Below are 11066 nucleotides of genomic sequence, written 5' to 3' on the forward strand. Positions count from 1 at the left end.
GGAAAGAAAGGTAAAAAGGAGGGAGAATCACACAGAAGAGACAGCTGGGAAATTATTCAGTAATCCTGACACCTGGGTGAGCAGCTTATCCCAACAAAGAGGGTCTGAGCGTGACAAGTTACAGTGCCTAGAACATCAAGTGCCTTTCACAAGTCTTTGCCTCCGCCCACCACTCTGCTGGCATACCACTCCACCCACACTCCCCTGCTGGGCAGACTCCCAGCCAGCTTGGGTGCCCCTCCTCCAAAAGCCCCCCCTGACACTCATCGGTCTCCCCACACCCCACCAGTCTGGGCCTAAGTGTCCCTTCTCTGTGCTCCCACAATTTGCCATATGGAACATGGGCCTTAAGAGCACAAACTGTGACAAGTTCACAGACACAGAAAGTAGGACAGTGGTTCCCAGGGACTGAGGGGAGAAGGGAATAAGGAGTTATGGTTACACAGGCACAGAATTTCAGTAAGATGATGAAAAGTTCTGGACATACATAGTGGTGATGGCTGCCCTACAATGTGAATGTACTTAATATCACTGAATAGTCTCAAAAATGGTTAAAAGTGAAGGGTAGTCTTTTCAACAAATGGTACTGGGGAAACTGGATATCCACATTGCAAAAGTGTGAAGATGGACCCTTACACCATAGATGAAAATTAGCTCAAATTGGATCAAAGACCTATGTAAGAACTAAAACTATAAAACTCTTAGAATATAACATATGGGGGAAGTTTTATGACATTGGACTGGGCAGTGATCTCTTGGATATGAAACCAAGAGCACAGACAATAAAAGTAAAAATAGATACATTAGACTACAACAAAATTAAAAACTTCTATGCGTCAAAGGACACAACAGAGTGAAAAGGCACATGGGAAAAAGCAGAATGAGAGAAAACATTACAAATCATATATCCAACATGAGGTGTTAAAGAAAAAACAAAACAGAGGCTACAGTTTAAATATACCCTTAGACCAACACTTACAGTCACCTAACCAAAACTTAAAACTGTCTTGATTTTCCCAAAACGCTGACTCCATCTTAAACAAAACTTAAGCTTTTTTCATGTCAGTGTGATCTTATAGCTTCCTAGCCAATCAGCTACAAACAACAAGCTTATGCTATGAAAAGGAAGGGAAGTTTCTAGCAACAGATCTCAATAGAAAACAAGGTACTTCCTCATTCACACTTTATAAGCTGAGCTGTTTAAAGCTACTAACCACTTTCGATTTGACGTTTCCTGTTCTTGAACAGTTTGTTTCTCACGCAATAAAATATTCATATCAAGTAAAGCTTTCTGAATTCTCCTGGCAGGCGATAAATATCTAGAATATACAAAGAACCCCCACAACCCAATAACAACAACCAAAAAGTGATTTTAAAAATGGCAGAGAACTTGAATAGACTTTTCTTCAAAGAAGACATACAAATAGACAATAGATACCTGAAAAGATGTTCACCATTACTAATCATTAGGTAAATGCAAATCAAAACCACAGTGCACTACCACCTGACACCCATTTTTAACTTTTAAAAGAAGGAGATTAACGTTTAAAAGAAGGATGGCTACTAGCAAACAGAAAAGAGAGAGAGAGAGAGGGAAAGAGAGAGGAAGAAAAAGAAAGAAAGAAGGAAAGAAGGAAAGAAAAAGAGAAGGAAAGAGAGAGAAAAAGAAAGGAAGAAAGAAAGAAAAGAAGGAAGGAAGGAAGGAAAGAAGGAAGGAAGGAAGGAAAGAAGGAAGGAAAAGAAAAGAAAAGTTTGTCAAGGATGTGGAGAAATTGGAACTCTTTTGCACTGTTGGAGCAGCAGCTATATAAAACAGTATGGTGGTTCTTCAAAAAATAAAAAATAGAATTATCATGATCCAGCAGTTCCACTTTTGGATACTTCCAAAGAATTTAAAGTAGGATCTCAAAGATGTATTTGTCTATTTATGTTCATAGCAGCACAATAGCCAAAAGGTGGAAGCAACCCATGTGTCCATGGATAGATGAATGGATGAATAAAATGTGGTATATGCTTACAGTGGAGTATTATTTAACTTTTAAAAGAAGGAGATTCTGACATATGCTACAATATGAATGAATCTTGGGGACATTATGCTAAGTAAAATAAACCAGTCACAAAAAAGACAAATATTGTTTAAGTCCACTTATATAGGTACCTAGAGTAGTAAAATTCAAAGACAGAAAGTAGAATGGTGAGTTGCTGTGGCAGGGGTATAGGGGAAGAAAGGGAATGGTGATGTGTTGTTCAATGAGTATAGAGTTTTGGTTTTGAAAGTTGAAAGAATTCTGGAGATTGGTTGCTCAATAATATAGATGTATTTTAACACTACAGAATGTACACTTAAAATGGTTAGGCTGGTAAATTTTGTTATGTAGATTTTATCACAATTTTTAGAAATTTTTAACTATACTGCCTAACGCAATTTACAGATTCAATGCAATCCCCATCAAAATACCAATGACATATTTGAATGAACTAGAGCAAAGAATCTTGAAATTTATATGTAATCACAAGAGACCTCAAATAGCCAAAACAATCTTGAGGAAGAAGAACAAAGCTGGGGATATCAGACTCCCTGATTTCAATCTATACTACAAGGCTACAGTGATTAAAACAGTGTGGTACTGGCACAAGAATAGACACTTTGATCAATGGAACAGAATAGAGAGCCCGGAAATAAACCAGCACATATATGGCCAATTAATATATGACAAAGAAGGTAAGAATGTACAGTGGGGAAATGACAATCTCTTCAATGAATGGTGTTGGGAAAACTGGACAGCTACATGCAAGAGGATGAAATTAGATCACTGTCTTATCTTATACCACACACAAAAGTAAACTCTGAATGGATTAAAGATCTAAATAGAAGACATGAAACCATAAAACTCTTAGAAGAAAAGGGAAAGGGACTGGGGAGGATGGGTGGGAAGGGAGGGATAAGAGGGGAAAGGGGCAGTATGATTAGCACACATAATGTAGTTGGGGGGCCCAGGGAAGGCAGTAGAGCACAGAGAAGACAAGCAGTGATTCTATAGCATCTTACTACGCTGATGGACAGTGACTATAATGGGGTATGTGGTGGGGACTTGATAATGGGGGGACTCTAGTAACAATAATGTTGCTCATATAATTGTACATTAATGATAGCAAAATAAAAAAATAAAATGTAAACTCTTAGAAGAGAAAATAGGCCAGAGTCTCATGAACAGCAGCATGAGTAATTTTTTTCTGGATACATCTTCTCAGGCAAGGGAAACAAAAGCAAAAGTAAATGAGTGGGACTTCATCAAACTAAAAAGCTTCTAAACTGCAAAGGAAACCATCAACAAAACAGAAAGGCAATCTTCTGCATTGGAGACCATATTTGCAAATGATATATCCGGAAAGGGCTAATATCTAAAATATATGAAGAACTCATACAACTGGACACTAAAAAAAATTTTTTTAATGGGCAGAGGAACTAAATACATTTTTCCAAAGAATGCCTACAGATGGCCAACAAACATATGAAAGGATGCTCATCATCACTAATCAACAGGGAAATTCAAATCAAAACCACAATAAGCTATCATCTCACACCAGTCAAAATGGCTACTATCCAAAAGACAGGAAATAGAAAGTGTTGGCAACAATGTGGAGAAAAGGAAACTCTCCTACACTGTTAGTGGGAATGTATGTTAGTCCAGCCACTGTGGAAAGCAGTATAGAGGTTCCTTAAAAAACTTAAAATAGAAGTACCACTTGACCCAATAATTCCAATTCTGGGAAATTACCTGCAGAAAACAAAATCACTAATTCAAAAAGATATATGCACACTTATGTTTATTGCAGAATTATATGTAATAGCCAAGATATGGAAGTAACCCAAGTGCCTTCAATAGATAAATGGATAAAGAAGATGTGGTATGTTATATACGATGGAATAATTATTACTTAGCCATAACAAGAGGGAAATCTTACCATTTGTGACAATATGGATGGACCTAGGGGGGTATCACGATAAGTGAAATAAGTCAGATGGAGAAAGACAGATGCCGTATGATTTTACATATATGTGGAATCTGAAAAACAAAACAAAAGAAAAAGAAATTGACCCATAAATTACTGACAACAGAATGTTGGTTACCATAGGGAAGTGGGTTGGGAATAGATGAAATAGGTGAAGGGGATAAAGAGGTACAAACTTCAAATTAAAAAATAAATTAGTCAAAGGAATGGAAGTACAACAAAGAATATAACCAACAATATTGTAATATCTTGGTATGATAACAGGAAGTAACTACACTTATAGTGGTGAACATTTAGTAATATATATAATTATCAAGTCACTATTTGTACATCTGAAACCAATGTAGTATTGTATATCAGCTACATTCCAATTAAAAAAATTTTTCAACTATAGAAAAAGGAAATATGAAAATTTCAAAATGAAAGAACAAGACTCTTCTGTTAAAAAAAATGCTTAAAATGGAATATTATATTGTATATAATTTACCACCATTAAAAGAAAAAAAACACATGAACTAAGACCTTAGAAAGGCATGGGTTTGAGTTCTGTCTTTGCCATTTGCTAACTGTGGGACTTTAGAGAAGTCACATGACTTCAGATCCCCATTCTGTAAAATGGGGATAATTATAGTGCTTTCCTCACAAGGCTTTGTTGAGGACTACATGAGACTATATATGCAAAATATTTAGCTAGCATTTGTCCTGGATGACTATTTGTCTTGTCCTTGATAGCCCTCTTCACGATGTCTTCCCATTTCCTATAGTGTCCAGTTTCTCACCCACCCTAACCCCCACTTCCCAACACACACACATATTAGCCATGAACTCTTGAGGACAAAGACTACATCTGGTTTACTTTGTTTATTTTTGTATCCTGCAGTGATTGAACCAGGATCCGGCACATTGTAGGAACTCATCAAATGTCCGAAGTGAACTTCAGCAAGAGTGTTTGACAACACAGTAAAGGAAATTTTGTCAACGTTAATATTGATGCACAGCAAAATAGGCTGATCAAGTAATTTTAAGACCAAAACAGAATCCTTACAGACTTAGGGGAGGGTATGTCCTTCCAAAAACAGGGGTATAGAAGGGATATCTTCAGGGTGTCTCTGTCAGCCCTTTGTTTCTATGGCAGGCCTGGAAAGAATGTGGTTGGTTAGTGAATAATAATTAGTAACTCATTATTGGACATTGATTGAATGAACATTCATCATAGACTCACTTGTAGGGCCTCCCTCTGACATTTCATTAAGAAAACAACAAATTAAGAAGCCCAGTTCTAGAGAATATATTCGTAAACAACATATCTGACAAGGGGCTAACATCCAAAATATATAAAGAACTCTTATGCCTCAACACCCAAAAAGCAAATAACCCTATTAAAAAATGGGTGGAGGATATGAATAGACAATTCTCCAAAGAAGAAATTCAGATGGCCAACAGGCACATGAAAAGATGCTCCACATCACTGATTATCAGGGCAATGCAAATTAAAACCACGATGAGAGAGCACCTCACACCAGGCAGGATGGCCAACATCCAAAAGACAAGAAACAACAAATGCTGGTGAGGATAAAGAGAAAGGGGAACCCTCCTACACTGCTGGTAGGAATGTAAATTAGTTCAACCATTGTGGAAAGCAATATGGAGGTTCCTCAAAAAACTAAAAATAGAAATATCATTTGACCCAAGAATTCCACTCCTAGGAATTTACCCAAAGAAAACAAGATCCCAGACTCGAAAAGACATATGCACCCCTATGTTTATTGCTGCACTATTTACAATAGCCAAGATATGGAGGCAACCTAAGTGTCCATCAGTAGATGAATGGATAAAGAAGAGGGGGTACATATACACAATGGAATATTATTCAGCCATAAGAAGAAAACAAATCCTACCATTTGTAACAACATGGATGGAGCTAGAGGGTATTGTGCTCAGTGAAATAAGCCAGGCAGAGAAAGACAAGTACCAAATGATTTCCCTCATCTGTGGAGTATAACAACAAAGCAAAACTGAAGGAACAAAACAGCAGCAGACTCACAGACTCCAAGAAGGGACTAGCGGTTACCAAAGGGGAGGGCGGGTGGGGAGAGAGGGAGAAGGGGATTGAGAGGTATCATGACGGTACACATGGTGTGTGGGGCAGTCATGGGGAAGGCAGTGTAGCACAGAGAAGACAAGTAGTGACCTTCATAAGTGTGTGTATATCAATGATACCTTAATTTAAAAAAAGAAAAAGAACAGGACAGCAGCTTTTTCACTATGGTATCCACTGCCACCACACAGTAGGTGCTCAATTAAGTATGGATGTTGGAGAGGGAAGGTGTAACAAAAAGCCCAGTTGTCAAGTTAGCAAGAGCACTTTCTGTTTGCCCTCTCAGCACCAACTCATGTCTTCTGACCGTCTCACCCTCCTTTCCACCTTGCCTGTCCTGGCCCCAGCTATCAGGCCGCCTAAACCAGTGGCTCCTCAAGCCAGCCCCTTGGCCTTTAGTTAGAAGAGCCGTCCTCCCTTTGTGACTGGGTCTTGCCTACCCCCGGCAGTCTACGCAGACATGCCTCCCAACCTGTGCTGTCAGACCTCTTTGGAAGCCTGGGCGCTGGGTGAAGCCAGAGCACCCTGAAGCTCTGCGTTCTGACTTTTGTGTACCATGAGAAGCTCTCTAGAGACTGATGTCTTTGTATGTTTTCCACTTTCTCCTTTTTTCTCAGAACTTAGCTGTCTAGCTGGCTTCGCATACAGGTCCCCAGGCTCTACTCATTAAAAAAAATCTCTGGCTCACTAAAACTAAATCCAGAGTTGACCTTAGATGATACCATTTTCTTCCTTAACAATATTCACATTACTAAAGACTTCAAGTTTATATTTAAAGCCAAGTGTCAAAAGCCAGATGTCCTCATATCCTCTGCCTTGTGGGGTCATTCTTCTATTAATGGTTTTAAGTGAGCTAAAACCCCATCCCACATATGATGGGAAACCCAACACCTTTAAATCAAGGATGGGATTCTGGGAAGCCTCGGGGATGAGAGCTCCTGTACCTGGTTCCCAGGAGAGTTGTTTTGGCACTTCGGTATCTCTCCATCCGATGCTAACACAAACCTGATGCAGCCCCCTTTTCCTCTGATGCTCCAGGGCAAGCACAGACCCAAGGATGTAGGAGTTTTACTAAAGCAATTCCTGAGTACGGAGGTGAGTCACTTTATCACGCAACAACCAGGTAACACCACAAATGGCAAATTAACCAAAATGGAATAAATAAATAAAGCCTGAGGCATTCCATTCAAAGGGGATTCCTCGCTGACTATGGCTTCACCTCAGGTCCCCTGCCCGCCCCAAGCACTGTGCTGCTGCATTGCCCCTCTCTGGAGCTGTTGTATAATACAAATATATTTGTCTCCATCCCTGGTTCCTGGCACGGGGCTCCTGAAACCCTTGAAATTTCCTCAGTGGAGACAGGAGCCTCATAAAGAGCCTCTCTGACTACATCTGAGTTTATACTAATAAGTGGCTCAGGGTGGGGCCCCTAGATAACTTCTGGATGGGACCTGTCATCAGAAAGATCAAGTGCCTGATTAGAGGGTGGGAAGTTACAGTCAGCTCCTCTCCCCAACCTCCGGAGCAGGTAGGGAGCTGAGACTGAGGTGTAAGCATTCTTGAGCAATAAGATTTGACGAGTTTCTGGGTTGGCGAAACCCCCAATGTTCTGGGAAGGCAGTGTGCCTTGAGAGGCGTGGGAGCTCCGTGTGCCCTCCTCTGAAATAGCTTGTCCATTGGCTGTTTCTGAGTGATAGCTTGTATAATAGGCCAGTAAACATAAGCGTTTTTCTGCACTCTTTGAGTCATTCTACGGATTTATCAAATCTGAGGGGGATTGTGGGAACCCCCAAATTTATAGTCAGCTGGGCAGAAGTATGGGTCACCTAGAGACTCCATTTGTGGCTGGCATCTAAAGTGCAGTCAGTCTTATAGGGCTGAGCTCTTAGCCTGTGGGGTCTATGCTAACTCCAGGAGTTAGTGTCAGAATTGAATTATTAGACACCCATCAGATAACCAGATGGGTATCCTTCTGTGCTGGACATTGCTCCTGTGGGTATGTCTGGGAGATCTGCAATTATATGGGTCTTGGTGGAGGTCAAGATCCTGCTTCATATCACAGAGGCCCCAAAGGCCATATTGCAGTCAGGGGCATGGGCACTGTGATGCAACTCAGTCAGTCAAATGCCTAGGCCAGTGATTTTGTCTATGGAAAAGGTGCTACCAAAAAGCAGGGAAGGTTTCCAAGAGGTGCACCCATGCCTGGGTAGCAAGACCTACAGTCCAAGCCTAACGAGCTATTCCTTGGTGTGACCATGGCTGGGGATATCCAGCTTCCAGCCTGTTTTTCAAGTCTAGTTCTTCAACTTTTCTGGGATGGTTTTCATTTTAAAGTATGTCCAAAAATTATTTGCTACTTCTCACTGCAACAGGCTGGGGCTTGATTCCCCTCCCCCTGAGGATGGGCTAGTCTTAGTGACTTACTTCTCATGAATAAAATATGGTGGAAGTGACAATGTGTAACTTGCAAAACTAGGTCGTAAAAGGCTCCTCTGTATATTCTCTCTTAGATTGCTCACTCTGGGGTGGCCAGCTACCATGTCCTAAGGAAACGCAGGCAGAACTTACAGAGAGATCCTATGCAAGGGGAAAGAGTCTCCTGCCAACAGCCAATAAAGCCCCAAAATTTCCTGCCAACACCCAAGTGAGGGAGCTGTCTTGGAAATAGACCCTCCAGCACTAGTCAAACTTCAGATGACTGAAGCCCCACCTGACATTTGACTGTAAACTAATGAGAGACCCCGAAACAGAACCACCCAGCTAAGTTGCTACCAAATGCCTGACCCACAGAAACTATGAGTTAATACCAGTGTATTGTTTTTAGCCTCTAACTTTTGGGATAATTTGTTATGTAGTATAAATAGCTAATACATTTCTGGATGCAGTGGACCACTAAAAAAAAAACCTTCCAACAAATTATTTTTCTGTGTAAGTTAACCAGGGTCAATTTCTGTGATTTACAACCATGAACCCAGGCTGGTACCACTTCACCACGTTCATTTACGTCCAGTCCACAGCCCCAACCTCTCACCCCTTCGTCAGGCAGGCGAGTTCAGAGTCAGGTTTCTTGTGAGCTCACCAGCATGTCCAGGTTTTGTCCTCAAAGCTCCACCTTTCTCATTCAACTTTCCTAGTGGTAAAATCATCCTCACCACTCCCTGAGAAGGCAAAGGCAGTTGCAGAGCTGTGGCATTACATTGCTTACAGCCCACCTCTCCCCAAAGTCCAGCCATCCGTCTTCTACCGTCTATTGACTTGCTGCTCCCTCAGGATTTTCCCATGATGCCTTCCTCTGTGAGTTAGATGCCTTGGCTCCTGCCCCTGAGAACCGCCCTTCCGTGGCTTGTCCGTGGTTCGGAACACCATTCACTGTGATCCCCCTTCTGAAAACTGTCTCCTTCCTAGCTTTCCTCAACATCGCCCATGTTCTGTTTGGCCCTGCCTCTCACTGCTCTTGCTCTGTTTTTCATTCTCTCGCTTCCTGAGAAAAGGTGCCTCCTGCCTTTTCTTACTTAAGCTTCCTTGCTTCTCTGACGTCTGTAGTTCTCAGGTGAGGGTGCCCCCAGTCTCTGCCTCTACAGCCAACCCCCCTTTCCTGAATGCCAGGATACACTTCCTTCCGTTTGATTATTTGATTTAGCTCTGTCACTGGCACCTCAGCTCAACATTAGTTTGTGACAACCTGCCATCTTTCCTGGCTTTCCCCCTTCTGTTAATAGTACCATCCTTCCTTCTGGGATCCAAGCTCCATTTCCCAGCCCCCTTTGACGTCTGCTTCTCCTTTACTCCCACATGTGCCCAATTGCTGAGTCCACCAAGTCTCTCTCCAGCCCTCAGGCCTGCTCACCTCTCTACTGGCCTCTGTGGGTGCCTCTCTGTTATTATCCCTGCTCCTCACGCATGCCTCCTGAGCAATCTCTCCTACATACAGGCTCCAGAGCAATATTTCTAAGGAATAGTCCCCATCCTACTTACTACTTCACTTACAAACCTTCAATTATATCCAACAGTACCGAGTTCCTACTGCATATGGATTATTTATGATTCTTTGCATGCAACCTACTGAAACCAGCTTGTGCCAGTTTAAACTGAAAATGGGAGTTGATTACATGGATACAGGGAGATCGCATAGAATGCAAGCCTCAGAACTGGACAAGTCCCAAGACTCCACAGTGCCCTGTCCCCATTCCCTCTCTGCCTTTCTCAGCATCTGCTGCTTCCTTCGTCTCCCCTGCGGATACCCGCTCTCTTCAGCACTCAGCCCCTCACAGAAGATGGCTGCCTCACAGGAGCCAAGGTTTATTTTTATCCCCACCACTCAAGAGACCGCCTCCCAGGAGGAACGGAGTCTCTCAGGCCTGCTTTCCAGTTTGCAGGTGTGCTAGTCAGGAATCTTCTGCTTGCAAATGACGGACACCCAACATAACCAGCTTGAACAAAAAGTATAATTTTACAGACAAGGAAACTGAGGCAGGGAGAAGTTAAGTGCCAAGTGACACACAGCTACTCAGTAACGAGCCAGGGTTTGAACCCAGGCAGTTGTCTTCAGAGTCTGTGTTCTATGCTCTACCCTTATCTAGTACCTCTCCCACCTGGCCTCTGATAAACAAGCTTTGGGAAGGGCGGGGCTGAGGCTAGGCCTCCTGGACAGAGAGTAACAGGGACTGGATGTCATTTATCTCTCCATTTCTCACTTCTGCCTGTGAGTATCCTCTCCTTAATATAAGCCTGCCACCTTCACATATTAAAGGGCACTGGTGGACTGATAAATCTTGCCTCCTGGGAAGCTTGACTTTTTTCCTGTAAAATACAATTTAAGACAACCCTTAGAGTAGAGTCTAATTGATCCAGCTTAGGGCATGTCTCCACTCCTGAGCCAGGGGGGAGGGGTAGTAGACAAGGGTAGAGGCTAGAGCACAGACTCTGAAGTCAACTGCCTGGGTTTAAACCCTGG

This window comes from Manis javanica, chromosome 3, assembly GCF_040802235.1.
Source record: "Manis javanica isolate MJ-LG chromosome 3, MJ_LKY, whole genome shotgun sequence".
NCBI classification, from domain to species: domain Eukaryota; kingdom Metazoa; phylum Chordata; class Mammalia; order Pholidota; family Manidae; genus Manis; species Manis javanica.